Source organism: Marmota monax, unplaced genomic scaffold (genome assembly GCF_021218885.2).
Source record: "Marmota monax isolate L192 unplaced genomic scaffold, Marmota_monax_Labrador192_F-V1.1 WCK01_AAM20220418_F8-fsc00035, whole genome shotgun sequence".
Lineage (NCBI taxonomy): Eukaryota > Metazoa > Chordata > Mammalia > Rodentia > Sciuridae > Marmota > Marmota monax.
The window spans coordinates 11,896,011-11,923,198 of NW_026691961.1; the positions used below are offsets into that span (position 1 = coordinate 11,896,011).

The 27,188-nt window shown below is 50.8% G+C and overlaps 1 protein-coding gene across 1 annotated transcript in view; it reads left to right on the forward strand.

Moving 5' to 3' along the window:
• Rbfox1 (RNA binding fox-1 homolog 1) overlaps window positions 1-27,188 on the forward strand; it is a 1,611,415-nt gene that overhangs the window by 194,653 nt on the left and 1,389,574 nt on the right. The window contains exon 2 of the mRNA XM_058579675.1: window positions 8,330-8,362. The gene's annotated coding sequence lies outside the window, so the exon portion shown is untranslated. The remainder of the gene's footprint in view (window positions 1-8,329; window positions 8,363-27,188) is intronic.

The following is a 27,188-nucleotide window of genomic DNA, read 5'->3' on the forward strand; positions in this document are numbered from 1 at the left end:
GCTTCAGATAATGTTTGCAATCTCCTGGTGTTTTGCAGCAGGTGTCAGGGTGACTGATGGCCTCGTCACAGCTCAGACTCCCATCAGCCCAGGCTGTAACCACCTTAACCTTCCCTAACACACCAACTTCAAGGACAGCCCCAGGCTGGGGTGAGGGCTCCCTGCCTGCACCTGCCCCTGCGGCTCTGCCATCCTCCTCCTTGACCCCGCATCTTGGTCCCCTTTCAGCATCATCTGCGAGATAGACCTAGGACAGTTGTTCAGCACCGTAAGTAAAACTATTCTTAGGTTACAAGCTGCCAGAATTTTGAAGCAAGTGCATGTAAATATTTCATCTCTGACAAGTGAGAGTTATTAAGAGAAACCTTGTGCGCTTTCGAGAAGAATTTTAAGAGACATGTATTCATTGGACGTGTCTGGAGCCTACAGAACTGGGTGGGGGTGGAGGTGGGAGATGACTCTCCTCCATGAATGGGCTCTTTCCTTTTTTACATTTACATCTCCTTAAGATGTGGGATGAGTTCTGGCAGCTCTGGCTGGATCCAAGTCCTGGGCTAGAGTGGAGGAGAGGGAGGAGGGAGACGGGGAAGCTGGCTGCTTTCAGAAATACTCCTCAGGGTGGACTGTTCACTAATAGCTCCCTGAAATAAAATGGGGAGCATACTTTGGGCACCAGAGATTGCCAGTGCTATCACAGTGACATCCACAAAGTGACTGAAGCCACCGTCGGCCCCTGTCCATCGGCAGCTCCAGGCCAGACTTTCTCATTGAATCCCCACAAAAAAATGCAGAGAAAAAGAGATTTTTGTATCCATTTCCAAATGAGGAAACTGAGGCTCAGAGAGGCGAGGGAACCGGGCCATGTGGCTGTGCACGGGGCTCACAGGAGCTGGAGAGAGGACTTGGAAAACTGAGGTGTTTCTAACTCCAGGGCAACTCACGTGCATTTCACCGACTGGAGATCAGGGTGAGGGCTAGGAAAGCCTCCCGCTGACGGTAGATAAAGGTGACCATGTGTGGACGTGCACAAGGAAGAGCGTGGGCACACGTGGTTGTGTAAGTGGAAGATAAAACTCTCTGCTTACTGTGCACGGGGGACCAGGCCAAGTGCTCGGAGTGTACTATTTTGCTCGATGCTTACAAAGAATCTTGTAAAATATATATATAAGTCCTATTTTACAAACATCAAATTATAGACTTAGCAAGGCTAAGTACCTTTGTGTGGTTGTTATAATTGGATCTGGAATATCTCCGGAAGGCTCGTGTGCGGAAGGCTTGGTCCCCAGCTGGTGGCACTCCCTGGTGGAGGAAGAAGGTCACTGGAGGTGTGTCCTTGAAGGTTATATCCTGTCCCTGGCCTCTTCTCACCCACCGATTCCTCCAATGCCACAAGGAGAGCAGCTTTGTTCTGCCACATGCTTCCTGCCTCCCCACAGTCCCACAGGGATGGGCCAAGTGACTCAAACCTCTGAAATTGTGAGCCACAATAAATATTTCCTTCTGGAAGCTGATTTTCTCAGGTCTTTTGTCAGAGCAACAAAAAAACTATCATGGTGGCGATCTATTTTAGTATAATTAGTGCTCAAGAACCCAGCGACTGCTGATGATACCCAAGTGTGTGGGTTAGGGGAAGACTTGCTGGGCGGGTTGATGGTGCTGTTATGGTGGCACTTGGTTAGCAAATGGGCTGCCTGGGTGGTTCAAGGTCCCTGGCACATTGGCCAGCAAAGCTGGAAGGTCAAACTCCACTAGGGCTGCTTCAAAGTGCCTAGATGTGACCTCTTCAGTGTGTGTGTCTCAGAAGAGCTGGATTTCAGACATTGCAGCTCCAGGTGCCCTAGGAGACGGCCACTGACGCTGCCAGTCTTTCAAGGTGGCACGGCCTCCCATCTGCTGCAACCTGTTGGCCAAGGTTGGGATGGTTGGAGCCATCTCAGATGCAGGGGTTTGGGACATAGGCCACACTTCCTGATGGGAAAACTACCAGAGACTTCATGGCCACTTTTATTTCTCTTCACACCCACAAGGACCTATCTAGAAAATGGTAGAGATGGTTTTGAACCTTGGAGGGACTTGGCTCTGGTGCCTGGCTTCTCGTTACTGAGACCACTGTGGACCACTGGAGAGGCTGCTGCTCACCATTCGAGAGAGCGCTGGTTCAATAGCACTGTGGCGGGGCGGGGCCACAGGGTTCCCAGAGGAGTGGACTCTCAGAGCAGGGCAGCGTCCTCCTTAGAGTCCCCAGCTTCCGAGTGGCAGGAGCCCCACTCATCTTCTTCCAAAGGCAAGCTTTCTTCTGCTTCTCCGCTGTGGCTCTGGTGGCTCCGGGGCATTATGTTTATACCGGTGCCAACAGCCCAGAGCTCCCGTCAGCCAAGCAACGGCTAAACTCTGTTGGATGAAGAATTTCATCCAGGCAGGTCCCTTGGGTCAAGGTGTAGAGGGGATGGGAAATAAAACCTTTCCTGTGACCTTAAAATGAATCTAGGACCCAAAGTTGAAGATAGAAATGTGCCTAACATCTCTTACATTTGAAAGAGAGGACCCCCAAATGGGGTTCAGATGCCTCCTCGGGGTTCTTTGAGGGGACAATCCAGCTCTGCCATTGCCAGCACCCCCAAGTGTGCTTCAGCAGAAGATCAGAGAGGATTCGGGGAAAGAGTGAGCAACGAGGAGTCATGGTTCAGCGGCTGTCAAACTGAAGCAAGGCTGAGCGCCAGGGAACCCCTTACAGACACAGGGGAACCAGCAGCGGGGTGCTCAGGTACTCGTGCCACTTCTACGCTGACCACCCTCCAGGTGTCTTTGAGCATAGGGAGAAGAAAAGGAGCACGTGAGGAATATGGTGGCTCCAGCCTCTGCCTTGCTCCTGTCTCTTGTAGCAGGTGAGGACCTGGGAGTTTCCCCAGGGCTCAAAGGACACCATGGAAGAGATGGGTTTGAACCCTGCAGCTGGTGCAGCCAAGGAGACCCGCTTGAAGGTGAGGGGACCTCAGCAGCAAGAGCCAGTGGGTTATGCCACCAGAATGCTGCCTCCAGGGAGAGGAGGAGGTGGAGCAGGAGATTGTCCAACAGAGAACCGTGGATCTCGGGCAAGGAAGGGCACGGTGGGGTGGGGCGGCCAGGCCTCCAGCTCTGTCCACCAAACCGCCTTCTCCTCAACCTACAGCACGACTGCGTGGCCCACCCTCCTTGGCCTTAGAGATGGCCGTGTGACTCAGCTGTGGTCACAGAAAGTGGGCTGAAGCCTAGTGCATGCTGCCCCTGGATCCGGTGCTTAGGGACCATCACTCGTGTCCTCCACGCGGTCTCCTCCCTTTGGGTTGGCCGAGATGAAGGAGACTGTGCAGACCTTGGAAGCAACATACTGAAGGTGGAAAGCGCCTTTCCAACCCGGGTCCCTGCATGACCCTGTGGAGGAGGGCCACCACCTAAAGTGATCTCCTGCCTTGGACTCTTAAGTGAGCAAGAAATGAACGTCCGTGGTGTTGATCCATCATTCATTTGCGTCTTTCACTTCAGCTTAGATATAACTGACAGATACAGGACACCTTCACCCCCAGGACTCCCCCAAATCCACCTGTACCCACCAAAACGCACCAGCATTTGGTTACCTTTCATGAAGAAGACACCTATGGCCGTCGGAATCAGCCTGGCAGTCAGCCCGGATGGCAGATGAGTTCATGGGTTCCATGCTCAGGCAGAGAGAATTTGGCCCTTTCTCCCAGATCCATCATCTTGACCAAATGGCAGCGCTGTTAGAACCGTGAAACCCAAGGACCATGCATTCCCCCGTCAGTCCCTCTGGTGGAAGCCTGGCCAGAGCAGGGGTGCTCAGTGAGACGAGCCTTAGATGGTACGTGAGCTGGAAGAGTGGCCCTTGGCTGGAGCATGTGGGCTGAGCTTCCCAGGCCTGACAGAGGCAGGGAAGCTGTCCAGGTCTTTGTGGGGTGTGGGAAGCCGGGCAGCCTCCCTGGTGGAAGAGAGGGGCTCCTGTTTGTGCAGCCCACGCTGTCCACACGCTGGTTCCGTCAGAGCCACAGAGCCGCCGACCTGGCAGAGATCACTGTAGACCTCGTGGTGTGGGGAGTTCACAGTTTCATCTGAGTGGTCGACTTTCCATAGAGGAAATAGCCTGAATACTGCCGCAGGAGGGATGTCCCCATGGGCCCCTACCGGGAATGTCTGCTTGAGTGGCCCATGACCTCACAGGTGGGGGTTCCCTGTCGGCACCGTGGTGTCCCTGGCTGCCGGGGAGGGGAATCTGACGGAGGGAGGTCAGTGTTATCGAGTCCTCCCCAGGGGGGCACTTGCCGCAGCCTGGGCCAAGCCATGGGGACCCGGATGTGAGTCCTGGAGGAGAGGAAGGGGGCAGAGGACACTCGCCAGTCCACGAGATGGGATGGGGTAACCTCCGGCTAAGGAACAGGAAACGGCCACCAGGGTCTGGATTGGGGCTGGGAGGGGGCAGCACTGCGCAGAGAGCTGGGTCCCGCCAGAACCAGAGACGCCCCTCCCTCGCCAGAGAAGCAGTGGAAGCCCTTGGATCCGGATCAGGACCCTTCCCAGGGAGCTCCATCCATGGCGGGCTAATACCTTCTCCTGTGTTCTTTGGCCCTTTCACGTCGTTTCTGACCTGCGCCACCAAAAGAGTCATGTCCACCACAACTGTGCACGTCAGAGAGTAGCACCCCAACCACCCAGCACAGAGACTCCAGGCCACAGAGGGCCTCGTCGGAGCAGTGGGGCCTCGGGTGGGGGTGTTTGGGCCTCTCAGACTCAGCTGTGCAGGGAAGCCCGGTGGCTACAGCCGGTCAGGGCCCGGCATCTACGAGTTGGTGGCAGTCTCCACTGAGTGGGCAGAACCTGCCTGGGCATCTGACTCGGGTTCAAACATGGCTTCCGACCCTCCCTGGTGTGGCCGCAGGAGAGGTGCTTCACGTTCCCAGCCTCAGTTTCCCCTTCTGAAAAGTGGCTCTGGAGTCCGCTGCAGAGGCTGAGGCGAGAGTTGAAAAGGAGTCCGGCACCTTGAGTTCCCGGCAGAGGGAGGGGGAGAGACCTACTGCGGGGGTCTCACACGCACGCTCACACACTCGTGGAAAAACTGGAGGAGAGGCCGGGGGATGATTAAAGCCATGCGGAATAGCGGGAACAAGGCTTTAAAGTGGGTCCTGCCGGGCGTTTCCCGTGTCCCTCTGCGCCCTGTGCCGGTCCACAGAATGGCCCGCCTCACACAGGGCTTTAATCATATCAGCCCCCTACGGGAAGGTCTCTGATGGCTGCTGCGCTGGCAAGATAAAAGCCAAACGCTGTCGTCTGGTGCCGGCGGCCCTTAAAGAGCCCTCACTCATCCGGCTGGCCTCTGCAGTCCATTCCAGCTTGACCAGCGTGCCCTCCAGCCCCAGAGGGGTGCAGACAAGCCCCGAGTCTGAGGGTGCACGTTCCTGCCTAGACTCCGAGCCGTGGGCATGGAAGTGAGTACCTGAAACCAGCGTAGCGGTGCCCAAGAATGCAGGGAGGAGAGGTTCCCAGCTGCCCAGAGCAACCTCAGCCCGTGCCACCCTTCACTTTCCATGTATTTCTCCAGCATGTGGAATAGTGAACCATAAATGAAGTGGGACCGCAAGCCCTACCACTCCCTGTTGCATTCCTGCCTGGCTTATCCTCTATCGTGTGTCGCCTTATACAAACGGGTGAGAAAGTTCTTTTCAGTTTCCTCTTCAATGGGGGGGGGGTGTGGATGAAAAAGAACAACATGATGACATTTCTGTGCAGAGCTTTATGTTTATTGCATTTTGAATTTATGTTTAATTTGACAAATGGATACATTCTGTAAGTGAAGTTTCAAACAATTCATAAAAGGGGAACGTTCCCCGTGACTGTTCTTAACACACGGAATCCCAGTGGAGTTCCGGCTGCCCCTCACGGGTAAAGCTGTTGTCAGTTTGGAGCGCATCCTCCCGCACGTTTTTCAGACATGGAAGTGTGTGGAAAGAATGGATCCAGCCTTGAGTTGTGCCTTCCATTTGCATCTTTCTTTTTCATCAACAACGTGCGCTGTGGCGTTTTTAACGTCGGGACATTAGGATCCTTCCTATGCGGCATTCATGTTTTGTGATACAGACGCATTGTAATCAGTTTAGCTTAAAGGATCATAAACTGAAAGTCCAACTCCGTCACATTTGGCCTACTTGTGGGTTTTGTTTGCCTGGATCCCTATTTTGCCTGTTAAATCTGGAAGGTGAATAGCCTTCGCTGGAGCAGGCGATCTCTAGCCTCTCAGAGGCCTCCACTCCCAGCTGTGAGGCCCAACTCTGGATTTCCCTGCTCTCGTTCTGTTTTTCTTAATGAGCTGGTATCGCGGACAGCGGTGTGCTGAGAGCTGGCATGTGGGCGAGGGGATAAAGGGACTGTGCGGCGTAGACTACACAAAGGCAGCGCACACTAGGACCACAGAGCGGAGGGAGGTCAGATGAGGACGGTGTCGCCCGCGTGCTGGGTGAAGCAGAGGACAGAGTCATGCTAAGGCTTGCAGCTGTTGGCATCCTACTCATCCCTCGCCCACTCACGGGTCTCAGCACGGAAATGCGCACACCCACACGCGCACCTGCCCGTTGGTGCGCGTGCCTCCATAACACCCAAGGTGGTGCGATCAAGGCATCTTCCTGTACTTTAAGGATGTGGCCGAGGCTGGAATATCAACTGCGCTCCCAGTGCCGGCCCTGAACGGGCTTCAGAGAGCAAAGGGAAGGAAGGCTCCGGCTCTGATGGTGGTTACGCCTCGCCGTGTTTTTCCAGGGCCAGCTCCTCGATTCATGACTTGGCAGGCCTTCTGCCATGGCTAATGGACTCTCCCGGTGGAGGTCCGTCTGAAGGGTGGCCCCTGGTTTAGGAAGCTAATGATGCATGAAAGCTGCTCAGTGGGTAGCAGGCTCTGCTGAGCCCCGTCTGGGGGCTCATGGCTCAGGGGAAGACGGGTCTGGTTTCTTGAGGTTGAGCCCTTGCAGGCCGCAGAGCCTGTCAGCTATCTCAGGAAGCCATGCCTCCTTCAGCACTTTGCTGCATGCCCAGCCCTGAGTGATGTTGGTCCCTATCTTAGAGACCGTCGTGGGCCCTAGGAAAATACCATGGACTGGTGGCTTAAACAGAGGGGTCTGCGTGTGCTGGTTCTGGAGGCTGGACGTCCGAGACCAGGAGCCAGCCGAGTAGCTGTCTGGTGAACACTCAACTTGGGGGCAGATGACCACCTTCTCTCTGGATCTTCCCATGGCCTTTCCTTGGCGTGTCTTGGGTGGAAAATGCAGAAGCAGTGCTCCTCTTTTCTCTTGCTCTACCGGCACCGACTCCACAACGAGAGCCCCCTCCTCCAGACCTCATCTAAGCGTACCTACTTCCCAAGGCCCCATCTCCAAACACCATCACCCTGGGGTCAGGGCTTCACCTTACAAGTCGGGAGAATGTTACTCAGTGCGTGACAGTCCTACTTTCCGATTAGAAGACACGGCTGCGGTGGCCCAAGTCAACAGGGAGTGTTGCAGGGTCGAAACCTGCTTAGGAGGGATCGGAAAGAAATGTTGCTTGTAGCCTGCAGACCCAGGAGGGGTGGTGTGGGAATCAGACCCTCTGAAACAGGGTGGGGGACAGCACGTCTGTGGTCCTCTGCCTTGGAGTCCAGTCTAGTTTCCGTCTCTTAATAACTTGCATATCTGGGAAATCTCCCTAACTTTCCTAAGCCCCATGTCCCCTGCCATGAATAGGGGATAATAAAACTTGCTCTGGGGATTAAATGAGACAAAAAAAAAATGTAAAGGACTTGGCCCAGTGCCTGGCACAATCCTTTCTTTCACAATATTTTGAGGCATTTTGCAAACATAAGGCCTCTGTTGTTGCCGTACTTGCAACTTCTCATAACACTGACTTGAAACTTAAAGGGAGAAAAAAAACCAAAACTCCAAAATGTCTTCAGTGCCTTTGCTTTGCTGCGTTTGTGTAATCATCATCCCTTGCACGGGCACTGAGCACAGCCCTTCCCCTGTTTTTCCCTGGCAAGATTGATATAATGTGTTGAAAATATTAATTATCCTCTTCACCTCATAAACAGGGCTGGAAAAACAAATCCTGTTGCTGTGCTTGGTGGAAGGAGGAGTACCCAGTGTGTGTGTGTGTGTGTGTGTGTGTGTGCGCGCGCGTGTGCGTGCGTTGTCCCCTTGTCCCCTCAGGTCATAACAAATTATTGATTCTAGTTCCTTTTAAAAAAGACAATTAATCCAATTACCTTCTTGTTGAATCAATGCTAATGTCTTTTTTTCCCCCGCCCTTTAACTTGCAGGTTTCGGCAAGTCTGGCTCCCAGCAAGGCTGAGGTAGGAGACATGGTTCTGCTGCACCTTTAAAACGCGTTCTGAAATGGTTTTCTTTTGTGCTGGGGTGAAATGAGTATCCTGGTTGCGATTCCTCTATAGGTGGTCTGCTGGTGTTTGGGATTGGTATATTGTCGGTCGAGGGGTTTCCGTGGTGCTGGGGTGGGACTGACCAGGTCGGTCATGCGATTCTTCGAGGAGGGTGTTCGGAATAGCCTGGTAAAGATGGTTGCAGCTTCAAAGCCGGTTCTCCTGCTCAGACCCTTCTTTTCCGTTCCTTGCTCAGCCTCCGAGGCACAGGGAAGCTGTATCTGATGTTGACAACACTGGGAAAGAATAAAAATGAAGTAGGTCAGAGGTCCCTGGGAAGGGGTTCACCCTTTAGAAATTGCCCATGATGTAATGAGCACCTCCAAAATGCACCCGGTGCCACGGAGGCAGTCGCTCTCCTAATCCCAGATCACTATGTGCATAGAACAAAGGGTAGTGACTTGGCTCTTGGAAGCCCTGGGTTCTGTGTGACGTCATGCATCATTTCAATGGTTGGGGGTAGTTGTCCTTTCCTTTGCTCTGTTGTTGTTAAGAGGGCATGGTGGAAGGAAGCTTTGGAGATGGATTCTGGAGGGTTCTATGAAGTCTGAAGGCTGATCATTACCAAAGAGCGGGCACTCCAGTTCCAACGTCTGATACCCTTGGATACAGTGTCTTGGTGGGAAGACCTTTTCCAGCTGCTCTAATCCATCCACAATGTAAACTTAGTTTGGATCCTAGTAAAGCGGGTATTTGGGAAATAATCATCGAGAGGGAAAGGGCAGGAGCACAGAGGCAGGGCGGAGGACACAGCCTCCAGGACACCTGCTTCCCAGTGACTTGGGACCAACCATGTGAACGAGTTGTTTATACATGCAAATAAATTTCCCCACTCCAGGGATGGAAATGACAAGGCACAGCACAGACGGCTGTTGAGAACATGAAGGTGACGGTGGAGGTGGCGGTATCTGTTAGTGTGCTGTGAACAGAACACCAGTGTCCTTTTATTCTGTACCTAGTACATTCAGGTATGATGTGGATGCTTTGCAGGATCATGTCATGGCGTCCTCATCATAGTCTTGTGATGCAGACGCTTTCATGATGTCCATTTTAGAAACAAATAGACTGAAGCTCAGGACAGCTTGGGGACGTTCTGAGGGCCACCAAAGTCTTGAGGGTAAGACAGTACTGACTCTTAGCTTCCACGACATGCAGCCCCCCCCCCCCAGGTCATGGCCTGGGCACGGTGGGCATTCCATAAACCCTGACTTGCTGCTCCATTCTAGAGCACAGGACCTGTCTTTCTGTGGTCAGCACCACGGACAGCTGCCCGGGTCTCTGCTCTGCCATCTTCCTTCTTTTTCCAGGGCACATGCTCACATTTGTGCCACATTTGGCCATTTAACACCAGGACGCCTTTACGTGTGTTGCCACTTTTCAATTTCTCAGCATTCGCATATGGAAGGATGTTCTTTTCTCTCTTTCTTCTTTTTTTGTGTCTTTAAACAGACATCTTTAATTTTTAATATCACTTTCTGGACATTTCTATTGGCATGCTACCTGAATTTCTCATAGGAAAATGAATTACTGAGTATGCTTTGTCCTTACTAGAAAACAAGATCGTTTCACACATGCACATGTGCACACAATGTAGCAGTGTGATTTATCCAACATCATTCCCTAGCACTTTCCCCTTCTTCCCTCGCTCTCTTCCTCTGTCCCCCTGACCCTTTCCTCTCCTCCACTGATCACCTTTCATTTTCATGAGACCACCCCCTTTCCTTTCCCTTTTCTTCTCTAGCTTCCACATATGAGAGAAAGCATATGACCCTGGACCGTCTGAGTTTGGTTTATTTTGCTTAACATAATGGTCTTTAATTCCCTCCATTTTCCTACAAATGACATAATTTTATTCTTCTTTATGGCTGAATAAAACTCCATGTGTATATATGCCACATTTTCTTTGTGCATTCATCTCTTGATGGACACCTAGAGTATCGATCCATAATTTGGCTCTTGTGAATTGTGCGGCTGTAAGCATGGGTCTGCGTATGTCACTGAAGTATGATGACATTAGGATAAATGTTGAGAAGTGGTACAGCTGGGTTACATAGTTCCATGTGTGGCTGGATATTTATTATCACCATTGTACAGATTACAACATGAAGGTCTGGAAAATCGTGGTTCTTAATGCATTAGTGAAAAAAAGGTTTAATGATTCAGCAATTCCATTTCTGCCTCCGTGTTCAAGAGCAACAAGTACATATGTTCACTAGAGGACATGAAAGAATGTTCATAGGGTTTATTGGTGATCGATCATTGTTTCCAAAACCTGGAAACAAACCAAATTTCCATTAACCAAATAATAAATAATAGTGGTCTAGTCATCTAATGGAATACAAGACCACAATCAAGAAGAACTGTCTATCGATACATGGAAGAGTGTGCGTAAATCATGAAGACGTAACACGAGGGAGAAAAATACCAGAACTGATAGTGTACCCCGTGTCCAAGTAAAGACAGCCCTCGTCTCGAGGAATAAAAGTAAGAATGGTCACCTCTGAGAGTGTGGCAGGGTGGGGCTCAGGGACCTGCTGGGTGATGGACATTCTCCATTTCTGTCTGGACGTGGTTCCGCAGGTGACCATGTGTAAGGCGTATGGGTCTCTGCATCTAGGGGGTGTGTACTCTATGTAACCAGGAAAGGGCCTTTTACTGGGCAAAGGAGGAGGGAGGGAGAGGTGAGAAAAAGCAGGTCAGAGAGGAAGAAAGGGTAAAGGAGAGAAGGGGAGGGAGGAGGAGGAGAAGTACAGCCAAGGATGGGAAGAAGGAGACCCCAAAAGGATAAACCAGAATAGTGGGGGGCAAGAAGAGGCGATGACCAGGGTGGGGGCCACAGGATGGAGGGAATGGGGAGGTGTGACACAGGACCCTACACCCAGCACCCAGGCAAAACTTCAGAAGTGGACTTCATCCATCCATTCAGTCATCCACTCCAGAGTCCCCTTTCCCAGATGCACACGTCTCTTTTCTTCTTTTTCTTTCTCCTAACCATTGTTCTAAGGCTAAGTTGTTATTGCTGCAGCCAGATCATATATTTTTTTTTCTTTTTGCACAGCTGCAGGGAGGTAACCTTTTATTAATTGAATTTCTAATGGCAATTCATCAGAGCAAGCCATCACCGTTATTTAATGCATGCTCCGTGCGCGTGGCTAGGTAAATAATAGCGGCTCAGGGAACGTGCCTCTCTGAGGTCCTCTTCTGAAATCTCTTTTTCTTCCCCCTAAGTATAGACAAACAGTTGTAATTTAAGCAGGACAAACCCCACCTGTGGAAGAGACCCTGGTTAAAAGGAGACAAAAGGAATTACAATCCACAGAATCAGTGATGAGGAATGGCTTTGCCAGTTCCCTTTCTCTCTGCAGATTGACAGTGAATATGCGAATAACATTTGCTAAATCTGGACTTTGAAAACATGACAGCAAGCTGTTTGTGCCAATAATTTTTCATGGCATATGCCACCCCTCCCTCACCACACACGGTTTTAATAGGATGGCACACGGGCTATTGAGAAATGTTAAAACCCTGCAGAGGAGAGAGCTTTATCTTCCGACCAAATTCTGCCCAGCAATGTTTATGACAGCTGAAGAATTTATCTTAAATTCCCTCTGCTAGCAGCAAAGCACATGGCCCTTTGTCCCCAAGCAGCCTGTAAGAACCAAACTAAGATGTCACATACATAATATAACAGATAAATGGCCCAATTTCCATGTCCACATGATGAATGGAATTCGAGTCCGCACACACATATTTGCACATTAATTGGCCCTGCATGGTGCCATTTTGTTCCTCAGTTGCTACTGTGCGTCTTGTGGACTCCTTCCCCTTCAGAATCATTAAGCCTGTTTTATCACACAAATGCATACACATTTTCCCCTATTTATCGTCACGCAGCTTGCCCTGCTGAGAGAGAACCAAGTTACCTGGGCGCAGCCGTTGGAGAGCAAATGTCTACGTCGGTGCTCTCTCCACCACCAACTGCAAATTAACACAGAGATCTGAGGCCCAGCCCCATGATGGCCACGCTGACAGCCAGACAAAGCGGCTTGCCAGCCAGGGCGCTCGGAAGAAAGCCTTTCTTTTCAGTTACCAGTTGGTTTCTTGCCTCACCTTAATGATTTCCTGTTGATAGTTTAATGGCAATATAAACCCAGTGGAGGCCCTCAATTTTGATAAATTGGACTGCTTCTATTTCACAGCAAAGGAATCGAATGGAGATTGATTGATATCACAGTTTTGCTATCCCAAATAATTGCAAGCGCGAGCGGCACAGGTGGCCAGACCCAGTGGCTCTGGGAAGACGTAGGTGGAGCGTCCCTCCCACTGATTTTCTTTTCTTCTTTCCAGAAGGAAACTTCCTCCCAGGCTGAGGAATCATTTATTGCTCCCGTCTCGAGCCTGGTTCTCAGGAAAACAAAGCAGGCTCTGCCCGAGCCCAGGAGAGGCACTCTGGCCCAGTGGAAGGGAAACCCGTGCGTTTGAGAAGGGGCTGAGCTTCCTTCGCCGTGAGTGGACTAGCCCCGACTTCCTTTCCCGTTGGAGAATCCAGTTATTTTCTAGGGGACAAGGGAGCCGTTGCATTGAGAGGGTTACAGTAGAAAGGGCATGAGCTTCGGGGTTGTTCGGATGAGGCAAGGATCACAAACCCACAGCCGACAAGTTACATGACTGGTCAAATCCCTTCTCTGGCCTGAAGGAATCCTTCACCTGCAAAGTGAGGATAATTGGACACCCACGGTTGGCATGAACTTCAGTGGGCTCCTGGTATGCAATGCCGAAGACGGACTGGCACTAAGCGGTGTTCCACAGCTAGACTCACATGAACCCCCTTTCTTTTCTCTTTCATATAAAGCAAAAAAAAAAGTGATTAGAAATCATTTTGAGGTCTGTGGCTTGGACTGTGACTGTACCACACCTCACCAGGCACAAGTTCACTCGGACGGCTTACTTCACTTTGGAATCCATGGCCCTCTTCCCTCCACCCAAAGACAAGGCCCACGGGAGGACCAGCAGCTCTTTCCCATGAGCACTCTGTGCCTGGTTGTACTCGGTCGTCTTTGCCTTGAAGTTGGCACAAAACAATGCTTAAAGAAACCTGAAAGATCCGCTGGCTTTCATTCAAGGGCCTCGAAGTTTCAGCGGCAATGTGGTGCGATTTCGACTTGATGGACCTTTAGGGGACAGCTGACTATATTCCAGACCCAGTACTAGGCACTAGGGTTATACCAGTGGTTTAGATTCGATAGGGGAGGAGGGTTTATGGGGGCTTCCAGAGCAGTCTGGGGAGAACCCTCTGGGCAGCCCAGAGCCCTGAAGGATGAGTTAGGTCAATCATCAAGTTAAAACAAAAATGAGAGTAGAAGCGACAGAGGAGGTGAAGAGCCAGAGTCAGAATTCCTTTTGCACATCCCCAAAGTGAAGTGATCGGAGCAAACACAGGAGAACCAGGCCGAGTGTCTGACGAGCAGGAGGGTAGAAGGAAGAGGAGGACCCTGAACTGCTCTGTGAGGTTGAGGAAGAGAGGCCTGGGTCCGGCTGGGCATGGCCAGTGTGTGACCGTGAAGGTCCTCGACAGCACCCCGTCCAACGTGGGCAGTGGAAGCAGGAGTTAGCTGTGGGGAGCACAAGCAGAGAGCCAAGGGACAGGATTCACAAGCCACAGTGGACACTGGCCAGGATCTGAGCCCAGAGAATGATGGGCCCCTGGCCAGAGGGAAAGACAAGATTTCAAAAGGAATTTTAAGGTGGCGGAATCTTGGAGAAGAGGCCTCAGGATACCAGGGTGGGTCAGAGCTCAGATGGGTGCAGCCGGAGGAGCATCCCAGAGGGTCCTGGCCTCGATCACCACTGAGTGGCCCGGCTTAGCAACCTGCTGGGGAGTGGTGGTGCTGACCTGACTGAGAAGGGACGTTTTTCCCCTGTGACATTGAGGAGACAAAGGATGGCGAGTACATGTGGATGAATTTGAGGGAGAGGAAGAAAATTGAAAGAGGTCGTGCTGGTGGCCTTCATTTTCTTGGTAAATAGCAGAGGGCAATAGATGTGCTAAGAAGAGGGAGAGTGGAGGCAGGGCTGGGGGTTGAGTGGGAAATAAGCTGCAGGAAGAGCAGACATCAGGTGCCCGGGACAGCCGTGGACAGCAGACCGACACCCAGAGGCACCAGTGGGAAACGGGCGAGAGCCTCCCTGGCAGCACCCATTGCCTTGGCCATTGGTCACCACCTGTGCACGAGTCCCAGGCACCAAGTGAGCTTCAAAAATCTCCAAATTACTACAAATGTCTGCATCTTACAGGTGAGGAAACTGAGACCCAGAGAGGTGACACAGGCTGACCAGACTGACTTAGGAATGACGCAGCCGGGACTGCGTGTGACCCGGTGTGTGACTGCGATGCCCCGGCTCTCTCTGCTGTGAGCAGCACCGCCCTGTCCCCAGCCGTGACCTGTCATTCCTCTCTTTACCTCCTTCACCCTCCACAGGGTGAGGATAAAGAATGAGCCGTGCAGCACAGCTTTTCTGAGAAGGGAGAAGGGACCGTGTGACATTATCACCTGGTGCATAGTAGCCTGAATGTCACGAGTAGTTGTCACTGGAGCTGTCACTTTGCCACTAGGCTTGGTAGTTCCTTCTGCACAGGGCACAGCAGAAGCACCAACTGGATCCAACTCAGACCTCTAAACCCAAAGGAAACGTCAGCCCTAGAATCTTCCAGAAGCTCTTTATTCCATGGGCATGAATGAAAGATCCCTGGAAAAGTGCAGAGTTGATAAAAGTGCAGAGTTGTCTCTTCTATATATATATGTAAGAAAGGAGTGTCCATTACCTTAAGATCTTGAGGGTGAGTTAGGACCCACCACTTGCACACTGCAAGTTCATGGATAGAACGGATTAATGAAGAGAAGGAATCAAAGGGAGAGAAAGTTGACTGTGCGTTAGTGGCTGAGCGTTGCAGGCAGTTCACAGTCCTTCCGTGCACCCGATCGTACTCAGTTCTACCGTCACTGTCGTCCTACGGGGGGATGACAGTTGTTTCCCCTGTTTTACAGGTGAGCAGGTTGAGGCTTCCCGTGGCTGATTAATGAGTCACAGGTAACAGAGGGAGATGGAGAATCACCCCCAGGGCTGCCAGGCACCAGCAGGGGCACCTGGGAAGTGGGGTCAGGACTCGCTCACTGTCTCTCAGGCTGCGTCCTGCAACCCTGAACCGGAAACCGGGTCTCTTGTGTTCTGAACCCTCTTCTCTCAAGGCTCCCCCGCTGCAGCCCAACTAGCCCAGTGGACTCTCTGTTTTAAGGTTTTGCGAGTGCTCTGTGATCACAAAGCCCATTCCCACACCATAAATTATTTCCTACAGTTCTGACACCGTTTATTTCCATAGCATTATACATTCCACCCTTCTGACTGTTTAAGATCAAAAGATGTGCTCCCGGGCTCAGACTTCACTCCAGCTCTCAGACTGCGCACCAAATGAGGCTGAGCAGCGGAGGCTCCAGCCTGTCATCACCGGTAATGTTGCATAATCCCAAGGATCAGCATGTTTTGTCAATGGCGGGAGGGGAAGTGGACTCAGCCATGGCGGTGGGGCTTCTGGGGAAGAGGCAGGTGGAGACCTGGAGATGGGACCCCAGAAGGAAGGTGTTGGAACCGTTCAGAAAGAAATTAGGGATGGGGCGTTAAACGGGCTGATTGTGGGGACTCCAGGCCAGGAGAAAGGGTGGGAGAAGAAAGAAGAGGTGCAGGTGGGGTCCTGGGGGCCCCTGAGGGGATAATAGAAGTTCTGGTTCTAGCCAGAGGGGAGGAGAGGGGGGAGCTGGGGTGGTATCCAGGCTTGGCTCAGGGACCTGCAGCACAGCTCACTGTGTATTTGTTAGCAGATGGACCTCTTGGGGGGAGCTTGCCGCTCTTTAGGCCCTGATAGCTTCAAATGAGTAAGACACCATTGTCTGCTCTCAAAGAGCCTGTGATGTAGTAAGGTCCAGATGGGCAGACAGATGCTTTCAGCCAAGTTCTAACAGAGGTGGGCTCAGGGGGCAGGGAGTGAGCACCTGTTCAAGGCCCCCAGGAAGCCGGGGTGGGGGGCTTCAGACGGGCTGGGTCTTTCTTACTCATCCATACACCCTTGTTCTAAGCCCAGAAGAGGCGCTGGGAGCCGTATACCTGGATACCACCCTCCACGGAATGTGTGAAGAGTCCAGAAGCACTTTTTATAAAGAGCAAAGAGATGGCTTTGGAGTGACTGTGAGGAGCCAGTGGGGAGAGGGGGGCTGGGGATTCAGCTGGACACGTGGATGAAGGGCGTTGAAGGTGACAGTGGTGGTGCCCACGGTGGTGGCGGTGGTCGCCGTGAGAGCAGCCAGCATTTATTCAGGGCCCCCTGGACACTAAGCTCCGTGCTAAGCCTTTTATGTGCATCTCCTCTTTTATTTGTTCCGACAAACTTGGGAGGGTATTACTATGACCTTCATTTAACGGACGATAAAACCGAGGCTCTGAAGAGTTTGTGGATCTATCCGAGGCCATATGGCTATAGGCAACATTAGTATTTGATTCTACACACTCTGCCCTCTCAACCAGCTAGGATGGGAGAAGCAGGCCTGCTCACCCCGTGGGCTCAGCCTGCATTGCTCAGCACAAAGCCCTCATGACAAATGATGCTCACACACTTTGCAGAAACTTAGTGACTGTGCCCGATTCTCGGCACTAATGTAGCTTGACGTGGGGCTGAGATCCCACTTATCTCACCAGAATGACAATTAGGGGGTGAGAAGAAGAGAGTTATTGCCATTCCGGCTTCCTCTATTGAGCTATGAATAAATGATGATAGCTGTGAAATAGTGTGGTGTTTAGATCGTTTCTGGTAAATTAAAAAAAAAAAAAACCTAAAAATTCAATAACGTGGTAATCCATGCAGCCATTAAATAAGAGAAGTGAGACAAAATGAGTAAACTCCTCTAGTGTCTTCCTGGCCTTGTCATGCTAATGTAATTAGTTTGCAAAAAATATTAATTAATACTCAAACATCTGACACGTTTTACATGCTGATTTGAAACGTGTTAATTACGTCTTGTGCTCTGCCCCGGCACAGGCAGGGATTCTGGTCCCATACCTGTCCTTACACATGGGCAGCCAGGTCGGCATTGGGAGCTCCCTGCCATGCTCAGAGCTACTGCGTTTTTGGAGGAGAGAGAGAGAAAGCTGCATTTTTGGAGAGACGACAGTGTGGTAGTGCTTTCTGCTAACATGGGCTTTGACTGTAAAGGCCATTCTCTGAGATGCAGTCAGCCATCGCTGAGCAGTGGATAGATAGCTGAAGTGCAGAGAGTGACCACTGGTACCCTTCCTTGGGCATACTCAGTCCTGCACTAGATCCTGCTCAGACCCTGCAAAGGGGTGGCATGCTGTGGGCTCTTGTCCTGGAGAGAGACCCTGGTCTCCAGGTGTGTCTCATAGAAGATGTAGCCATAGCATTGGAAGGAGGTGCTGCCAGCTTTTTGGTTTTCCCATTTAATTGGTGGATTAGGAAGGTGAGGCTGAGTTGAAGTTCAAGGTGGCCAGAAAATCTCAGTAGCCCGCCCACTGCGGGGGTTATCTCTCAGACTTGCAGCATATCCAGTGGGAGCTGGGAGACTCTCGGGTAGCTCTCTCCAGGTAGTGAGGGAGCCTACCTAACCTTCCATCTCCTGCTCCTCTGTGTCCCCAGGCACCTCCCCCATTTCCACCGGCAACAGGGCAGAGGGAGAAAGAGAGTGGGGATCTCTTGGGAGGTTTCCCTCGCCCTTCCATCCACAGCTCAAACCAGGTGCCGTCCTCCGTCACTCCCAGCTAGGATACATTCCAGGGTGCCCATGACTGAGGGTCTGGAAAGGTAAGGGGCACATAGGTGTCCCACGAGAATTAAATGCCTTCCACAGTGTAGGAGCCACAGGCATGACAGGGATGAGTCCCCTCTGTTCCCATCTCATCTTGTGCCACACTGGGGTCACTTGCCAGGCACTCTCTAATGCATTTGTCTGGTGAGGCTCATGCCACCGTCCTTCTGTCCACTCTAAAGAAGAGAAAACAGTCTCAAAAAAGGGGTGTCCTCCTCAGTTGCCATTAGTAAGGGCACAGCCAGGATTCACCCCCAAATCTGACTCTGGCATCTCCACTGGATTTGCCAGGCAAAGCTCTTGGCAAATTTTTCTTTTTTCGGTCACATCTTAGGAGGACCTGGGGCGGCGCTTAGGGAACACGCTTGAAGAGTCGGAGAATAGGATCTATTACTGCTCCAAGGGATGATATGATTGACGCCCCAAATTTGTGCAGAGTCTATTACTTTCAGCCGTCAGATTCACCTGCCGCATCATATTTGAATCTCACAATAATCCTAGGAAGGATTTGGGGAGAATATTATTAGTTCCTGTTTATAGGTGCAATATCAGAAGGCCCTGGGGAGTTAAAAGACCTGCCAGAAGGTGCCGGGGCAACCACCAGTGGGCTTCTGCACTGCACACCTAGCTCCCGTGTCGGGGTGACTGAGGGTCTTCAAACCCAGAGCCCCTCAACTGCTTCTGTAACTTGAACCCCTGGAGCATCTAGGGAGAATTGTGGGCCTCAGTGCGGGACAGAGTTTTAAAATACGTCACATAAACTACTTAGAATCACAAAGGAAATTATGTTGAAATACATTTAGTACAAAAATAACGGGATTCAGTCAAATCTTTGCTTTCATTAATAACATTTTAAATAAGCAAGTCTAGTAATCATCATAATTTGGAAGTTGTCATAAGTATTATGGTACTTTGAGTTATCTCTGACCATTATAATGCAACTTAAAAATAAGAAACCGGTGATTTCTGATGGTAATATAGTCAACAGGTCTTCATCATGCTACATGATTGTGTGGCTGGCCGATGTCAGGAAAGAGCATAGAGCTTATGGTTAAAGACCAGTGGAAATAAAGTTCTCATTGCTGACCTAAGTTCATGGACCCATTGTGCTCAATATGAGATCCTCAAGGGTCCTGAGCGCCCGTTCAGAACCCTGGCCAGGCTTGCTTCTGGGTTGTGCTTGATTCTGCCTGGGTCAAAGCCTCAAGGGTCCCAATTTGACCTAGACTACAAGGGCAAATTATGGAAAATGTGAAGACTGATTTTGTTGTATTCATCCACTTGGCCTCCACTGCCTTCCCCCACAGCATAGGTGGCACTTGAGACCAGAGTCTATTAAAAGCTCATATTTTTCCTAATGCTAGGTAATATGATAAGACCATATACCCATGATTTTACTAGTTCTGGTAGATTTTTACTGTTAGACATATTTTGCAGAAAGTAATAATGATAGTTAATAGCAATATCAGCATACTACACACCAGGCACTCTTCGAAGCACTGGGGGTACTAAGATACTAGCTCTTGTTGTAACAGTGGCAGTAGCAATGACAGCAGTGATGGCTTGTTAGCATTTCTCGGGGGCCAGGTTTGTTATGTCCCAAGCATTTTACAGTTGCACACTTAATCCCACTTATTCCCTACCGTGTTGCTATCAGATACAGAGAGGTTAAGGGACTTGTCTTAAAATCTGAGTTATTCAGCTCAGGGAAGGAACAGGAGAGAGTGCAGTGTCCATGTCATGGAAGGGCCTATGGGCCATGCTTAGAAGAATCAGACTCTTCCACCACCTTCCATTGGCCAGAGCTCAGTCACATGACCCTGTAAACTGCAAGGGAGGCTGGGAAATGTAGTCTAGCTGCGGGCCCAAAGAGATAAAGAAATAGGCTTTGGCGAACTCAGAACTGTGGGAACTAAACGGACACCGGGGGATCATGCTTCCTGGTCTAAGCTGATCCACAGAAGGAGAGGAATCAGGGTGGCATTTGGGGAGGTACCCAAGTCTCACGTAGCCCTGGTCCACAGCCCCACATGAGGCCTGGACTCAAACTTCAGCCTGCTTTCTCAGAGGCCCAAGTGCCAGTGTTGTTCCCTGGGGGCTTATAGACTGAATTTGACACAAATATATTACTGCAAATTAGAGAATGTGAAAAATCTCATGCTGTGGGGATTTGAACTCTGGGTCTATTTTTATAAGCCACAGAGAGTCTGCAAATGAAATACTGTCAAATGGAAAACAGATTAAAATGCATAATGGTTTATTACTATACATTTAAATGAATATTTAAAATGTAGTGCTATTTTTTTAAAGGGAAGTGGTTGTTGGCTTTTTCCCCCCTTAAGTTTGGTTTGTATTTTTAATTGGAATGATCCAGCCCTTGCCTTTAGGATCTTCTATTCAAAGCCTCTACAAGTAGCCAGTTTATTATCACAGGGATTAAGTCCACAGGGTGAGAGAAATGGATACTTGAATCAGGTCCCATACAGAACCATGGGTTATATTGTCTCTAGTCTCAGACGCTGTGGGCTATCATTCCCAGCCTCGCTTTAATGTAGGGTATTTGGGGGGGTGGGGGTAGAGAGGATATAAAAGCAACACCACATTAAATGTATATATTGATTTTAAAACACATTCATATTTCAGATGTTTTTTTAAAATACATGCATGTTAATATTGTAAAAATCCCTCCAGACTCCAGAAGAAGAAAAATCCAATAAGCTGCAACACAAATATAATCCTCTCCCTGATAATTTTCCCTCGCATTCTCCAAGTGTGAAACAAGGCTCCTCTGTAGCAGCCTGATAGCTATCCATCTCTCAGCATTCCACCCGCCATATTGGTAAATAAACCACCCCGGAGGAAGAGGCAGCCTTTGATATGCATGACGAACACCCATGGTCCACTCACTGTTGCAATGAGGAATTTGATCACACGGGTTTCTCTGCATCTGGAGTCTGGACCCTGTATGCCTGGGGCTGCGTGCCATAGCTCTGCCTGATAAGCAAGGTGTCTTTTGCTACCTACCCTCTTTTCATTCCTTGTTCAGGATGGAACACCAGACTCCTATGGCAGTCGAGTAAGAAAATCACTTTGATGAGTGACTTTCCTGTGGATATGTCTTTTCCTTCATATTTCACATCCTGAATATTTTATGAAAATGTTTTCTCTTCCCTGCGAGCTAATGCCTTGGTTCAAATAACACTGCTAGAAAGTAGGAACCCTGACACTCCGCCCTCAAGGGACAGCACAGAAAGCCACCTGGTGAAGCACTTGAACTCTGGGGTTACAGTGACCTGGGCATGCCGGCTCTGGGCATTTCAGCTTCTCCTCTGCACGGGGTGATCCTTGTCACTAGCAGTACCATCAAGGTGGGGGGATCAGACGGGACAGGCAATTGCAGCCTGGGGACACAGCCCTGCACATCCCAAGCTGTCAGCCGGCAGCACCTCCGTTTCACATCTAAGTGGCAACCTGGCAGTGTCCTGCTTTCTTCTGCCTGTCTTCCTCTCAAGGTGCCGTTGAGTGACATAGTTGAGAGTTTACCGTAACCTAAGGGTTGCGTTTCGGGTAATTGAAAGACAATGGCGTGTGTTTGTGCCTGGCTTCCCAGACTGATTTGAGCCTTACAGGATTTTGCTTAATGCCTACAGTAGAGACAGCTCTGGTTACATCAAAACCCACTTCTTTTTCCCCTTGTGCTCACAGATAGATTCCATTTCCCAGCCTCCCTTGAAGTTCACGGGGCCACGTGATGGAGTTCTGGCTAAGGCAAGGCGGGCAGAAGTGACGAAGGACTCTTCCCAACATCATCCATGAACTCCCCTGCTCAGTGATGGGCTCTCCTCTTCCGTCTTCCACCTGAACAAAGCAGACTCCAAGGCAAAGAGCTCATTGGGGTTTTTCCTCAGCTGCCTGATCTGTAACTTTTAGTCCTAATGGGTAGAGAATCGAGGAGCGGTTTTCTCTAGAGACCTTGGCGGATGATGGGAGGCGAGAAGGCATTTGTGAGAGGCCCCTGAAGCACAGTATGGCTTTGGCTTGGGGAGGAAGGCTTTCCCCCATTTCTTGATGCCCTGGTGCACACAGAATCCCTTTGGATTATCCCACAAATGTATGTGGATTCTGTGGGTGTAGCTCATTTTGTCCCAGAGACGGGGGAACATTGAAGGACGGTCTCCCTACAGCCTGCATGTTACTGGCCCCCTGATGCCTACAACCCGGTTAGTGAGGCCAGATGGTCTCTGGGTCCCTTGTGGATGGATGAGCCTTCTGCAAATGGAGGAGCTCCCAGACCTCGGAGCCTCTCCGCCTCCCGAGATAGGGTGGCAGCATGGCTTACCAGGCTGAGGCAGGTTTCCTGTGATGTTGCTCTCCACCCCCTCGGTGATCTGCCACCATGAAGAGATTTCATACATCATTAAGAGAGATGTCATATGCATCAACTGATGCTGTGTTCTTACCCAGAATGTCACATTAGACTCCCGGAGGCTTTAAAAAAAAATAAACTTCAAATACAACCATATTTTTCCCCCTTAAATCATCCAATCTGCCATCTGATGCCCCAAAAGGAAGCTGCTAGTAAAATAGCAACTTGCAAGGTTAAGAAAAGCATCGCCCAGAATGTTAGCTAAAAATGTGAACTTTAGCAACCTGTGCTCAGGGGATGCAGTCAGAGGGTGAGCTATAGACACATCTTGCACAGGCAGAGCCTCCAGAATCCCCGTTCCCTCTTCAAAGTGATGAGCAGAGTGTTTGGGATGTGGCTAATGGCCCCTGAAGCCTCCTGCCTTGAGTTTTCAGCTCTGTGCTCAATTTCAGAATTTCTTTGTGCTAATGTTTCCCAGAGGCATTGCTTTCACAAGTCAAAACAAGGAAACACATTATACTTACTCATCGAGTTGAGGGCAGGAAGTTATTTTCTTCCCATACACTCATTGATGAATGTGCTAGTTCTAGGTGCTCTGGTAGGTCCTGAAGCTCCTACTCTAAACTCTTTGCTTTACTATCTATGTTGCCTTGGACAGGTTATCTGATGTCTCACCATCCCTCTCTCCTCATCTGTAAAATGGGGCTGGTGGGTGGTTATGAGGATTAAATAAATTAATTCTCTAGCTGGGCACGTGGTGCATGTCCAGAATCCCAGCTGCTCAGGAGGCTGAGGCAGGAGGATCTCAAGTTGAAGGCTAACCTCAGCAACTTAGCAAGACCCTATCTCCTAATAAAGATGGAAGAGGGAGTGGGGGTGTAGCTCTCCACGGAGAGGATCTGCCTCGCACGTGTGACCTGGGATCATTAGCCAGTGCTGCAAAAAAAATAATGATTGATTAATTAATTAATGTACATAAAGTGCTTCTCCCAGGACCTGGCAAAATAAGGATTTAAAAAATCATTGGTTATTTTAAGTCACAAGGGAAGTTCTGTGGAAGGAGCTGGAACTGGTTGATGCACGCTCCTGGGATTAGGGCAGCTTCCTTTTCCCTTGGGCCATTTGGGTTCACAGAGGCTGTTTTAATTAGAAGAGTGATAACTAACATTTGGTGACTTTGTGTGGATGAAAACCGCTGGGTTGTTAACTGGGAATGACTCATTCAAACTGCCCCTTCCATCCATCCATCAGTCAATCATTCCTTCCTCCCGTCCCTCCCGTAGACCAGGTGTCTCCCCCTCAGCCCAGCTGACAAGGAGGCCAGATCACTCTTTGCTGTGGGGGGCTTCCCTATGTGGGCCAGTATCTGGAGCAGCCCCCTGGAGTCTACTCACAAGAGACCAGCAGCTTCCCCCTCTCCCCAAACTGTTAATAAAAATACTTCCAGATGTTGGGAAATGTCACCTGTGCGTGGATTCATGGGCAATTTAAGTGGTGAGAATACTTGGAGATGACCCCCATTGGTGGATTCGTTGTTTCCTAGAGTCCCCCATGCACAACGGCAGTCAGCGTCCACATCTGTCCCACCCTGGAGCCTGAGGTCTCAGTGGCCCCCCATCCTGCCGTTTATGATTATTAGAAGGACTAAGTGGAATGATCCACCCATGCCATTTTATCTGGCATGGTTTCAGAAAACCTGATGTGGCCAGCCAGATGTGGGTTCTAATCCCAGTTTGCGCTCTCACCAGCTGTGTGACTCCTCGAAATGCTTCCTTTGTCTGGGTCTCGAGTTCTGCACTGTGAAATGGGAACAAATCGGGCTTCGGCCTCCTCTGCAGAAGCATCCGGTGAGAGGAAGCACTCGACTCACAGCACAGCGCCAGGTCACAAAGGCCAGCTCTGCTCCCTCCCACCCTCCTGAGGCTTCCTCCTTGGCACAAGGGGTTTCAGACATGCAAAGCCCCTCATCTGTCTCCGGCTTATGAGGGACAGTGACAAAAGCCAGGCCCAGGGGCAGGAGCAGTGTCCCTCCAGCTGACTGCAGTGTGCATCCAGGCAGGGGGATGCCCTTGGTTTGAAGTTCTTTGTGTTCTTTCCCCAAAACAAGTGCCTTCCGTGCCAAGCCATCTTTCCTGTGCAACACTTTAATTTACATCTTTTAATAACTTCAGTTGCCATGGAAGCATTGGAATTCAGTTTTAAAATAGACAAACTAATTGTTTCAGTCAGTTTGGGTATTTGCTGTCAAGGAAACAGCCCGCTTTCCCCCATCACCGAAAGCCCACTTAATTGGATAGCTGAGGTGGCAGAGGGGGTCCTTCCCCACAACGGCCAGGTGGGGGAGCGGTGGCATCCAGGAAAACTCCTGCTCGGGCCAGGTGCTAAGGAGGGTCGGGTTGGACTAGCAGAGGGGTGCCTGGAGGGGGAGAGGCAGCCAGCCAGGGCAAGCTGCCAGGAAGAACCCTAGGTGAGAGACCCTTCCTGAGGCTAAGTGGCACCGTGTCCCATCAGTCCAGGGAGGCTCGAAAGTCCTCCTCCCCCCTGGTTTTGGGGACTCTAGGAACAACGGCACAGACTGGCACAGGGCTGGGGGCCACTTCCTCAGTGAGAGTGACGAGGAGGCAGGACTTCAGTTCAAGGACAAACCCTCACTCGTCTCCTTTGTCATCACGTGCTGGGCTCCAGCAGTCCAGGGGAGCCGGTGTGCGGGTGACACGATCGTGCATTCACTCGTCCAGCCTGCGGTTACCCATTTCTGCTGGATGTGCCCGTGAGTGCAGAGCTCCATTCTTAAGGTCTGTGTCCCCACGGAGCTTGCCTGTGTCCCCACGGAGCTCGCCTGTGCCCCACGGGGAGCTCACCTTCCAGCAGGTAGACAGACAAAGGAGGAGAGCTGCACATTACATATATTGACGTTGAAAGTTAACGCCTGCAAGATCCCAGGAAGAACAGTGTGACCGAATGGGGACTGGGATGTTGGGCGCAGCTATAGTGGTCGGTTGGTCTGGCTCAGTGTCCTGGAGAAAGGGAGGTTTGAGCAAAGACTTGGCGGAGGTGAGCAGGTTAGGCAAGAAGGATCTTGGTGATTATGGGTGATTAGGAGGGAGCAGACCTGGGTGGGGATTCCATGGTTCATCCCTCAGTCCCAGGGTACGGTGCCCATGGCTGCACCTCTACATGCCTCGATCTCCTCCCTACACGGGGCTCATAGTGTTCTGAGCAGTTTAAGTGGGCCAGCGCTCGCAAAGTGCCTGGCATGTTCAGAGAGTGATGCCGAGGACGGTGAGGACGGCAGAGCCCGTAATCCTCTGAGGGACATGCGTGGGAATCAGTGGAGGATGTGGGCCATCTGTCACAAGAGGCTCCGAGTGGTGGCAGTGTGTAGCACAGCCTCCTGGGGAGGCTGCAGGGTGACCCCATCCACCCTGTTGAAGGTGGCTTCCCACAGTGACCAAGCTCTGCAGGACAGGCAGGGGCTGTCCAGGTGCAGGGGGGAGGAGATGGTGTCCATGCTGGGCAGCAGCATGTACGGGGGCCAAGGGCCATGTGGAGCCGAGCGTGTGAAGACCCAGTGTCATGAGACACGGTGGCTCGCGTTGGCAGGGGCCGGAGGCCCTGGAGAAGTGGAGCTTCATCCTGTGGCTGGGCTTCCTCCAGTTTTCCCACAAAGCTTTCCCAGAGGTAGAGGAGAGGGACCCAGAATGCCCTGGGTTCTCAGTGCCCAGCCCAGTGGGGTCCATAAACACCTCCAGCTCCGAGTCCATATCAAACGTACGTGCACATTAGCATTTCACTCTGTATTATAAGGCATTTTAAACCAGCACGTTGATGTCCTAAGCCACTCACAGTGGAGTTAACCAGTGCTTCCATCACACCTCACATAGCCTTGGGTATCGCTCTCCCTACATCCTGCGTCCAGGTTTAGAATCCTGTCTAAGTAAATGTGTGGGAACTTCTGAAGGCTGTAAGATGACCTAGTGCAGAGCTGGGTCTGTCAGGACAGTGACAGATTTTGCTATAAGATAGAGAAATAAGGAGTGAGAAGCGGGGACAGACTGGAGACCGGACCCCACAGGAGGGCTGAGCCATCCAGATGAGGAGGATGGTGGCCCGCTCTATGGTCATGGCACCAGGGGAACAGGGGTGCCCTGGGGCATTTTAAAAATATGCCACCAAGTCTGAGAGCTCCGTCATCTCGTGTGCTCCCTGAGACACTGTCCGGTGAGCTTTTAGTCTTTTACGGCATCACATGGAGGTGATCAGATACAGCCAAACCTGACTACAACGAAATGCCTGAAAACATTCCAAACACGTTTAAAAAGGACAAACATTCATTAGAGCTCCGAATCCATCTCTGAGCTTCCTGGAAGAAGAGGCAAAACGAGAAGCACATGGAATCACACAATCTGTTTTGTACGGTAAGAAGAAACGAGAAATTCATCTCCAGAAGGGAGCATCACACCAGCCCCCACCTCTGAGAGGGAGTCGGATCCACATTTCGGGG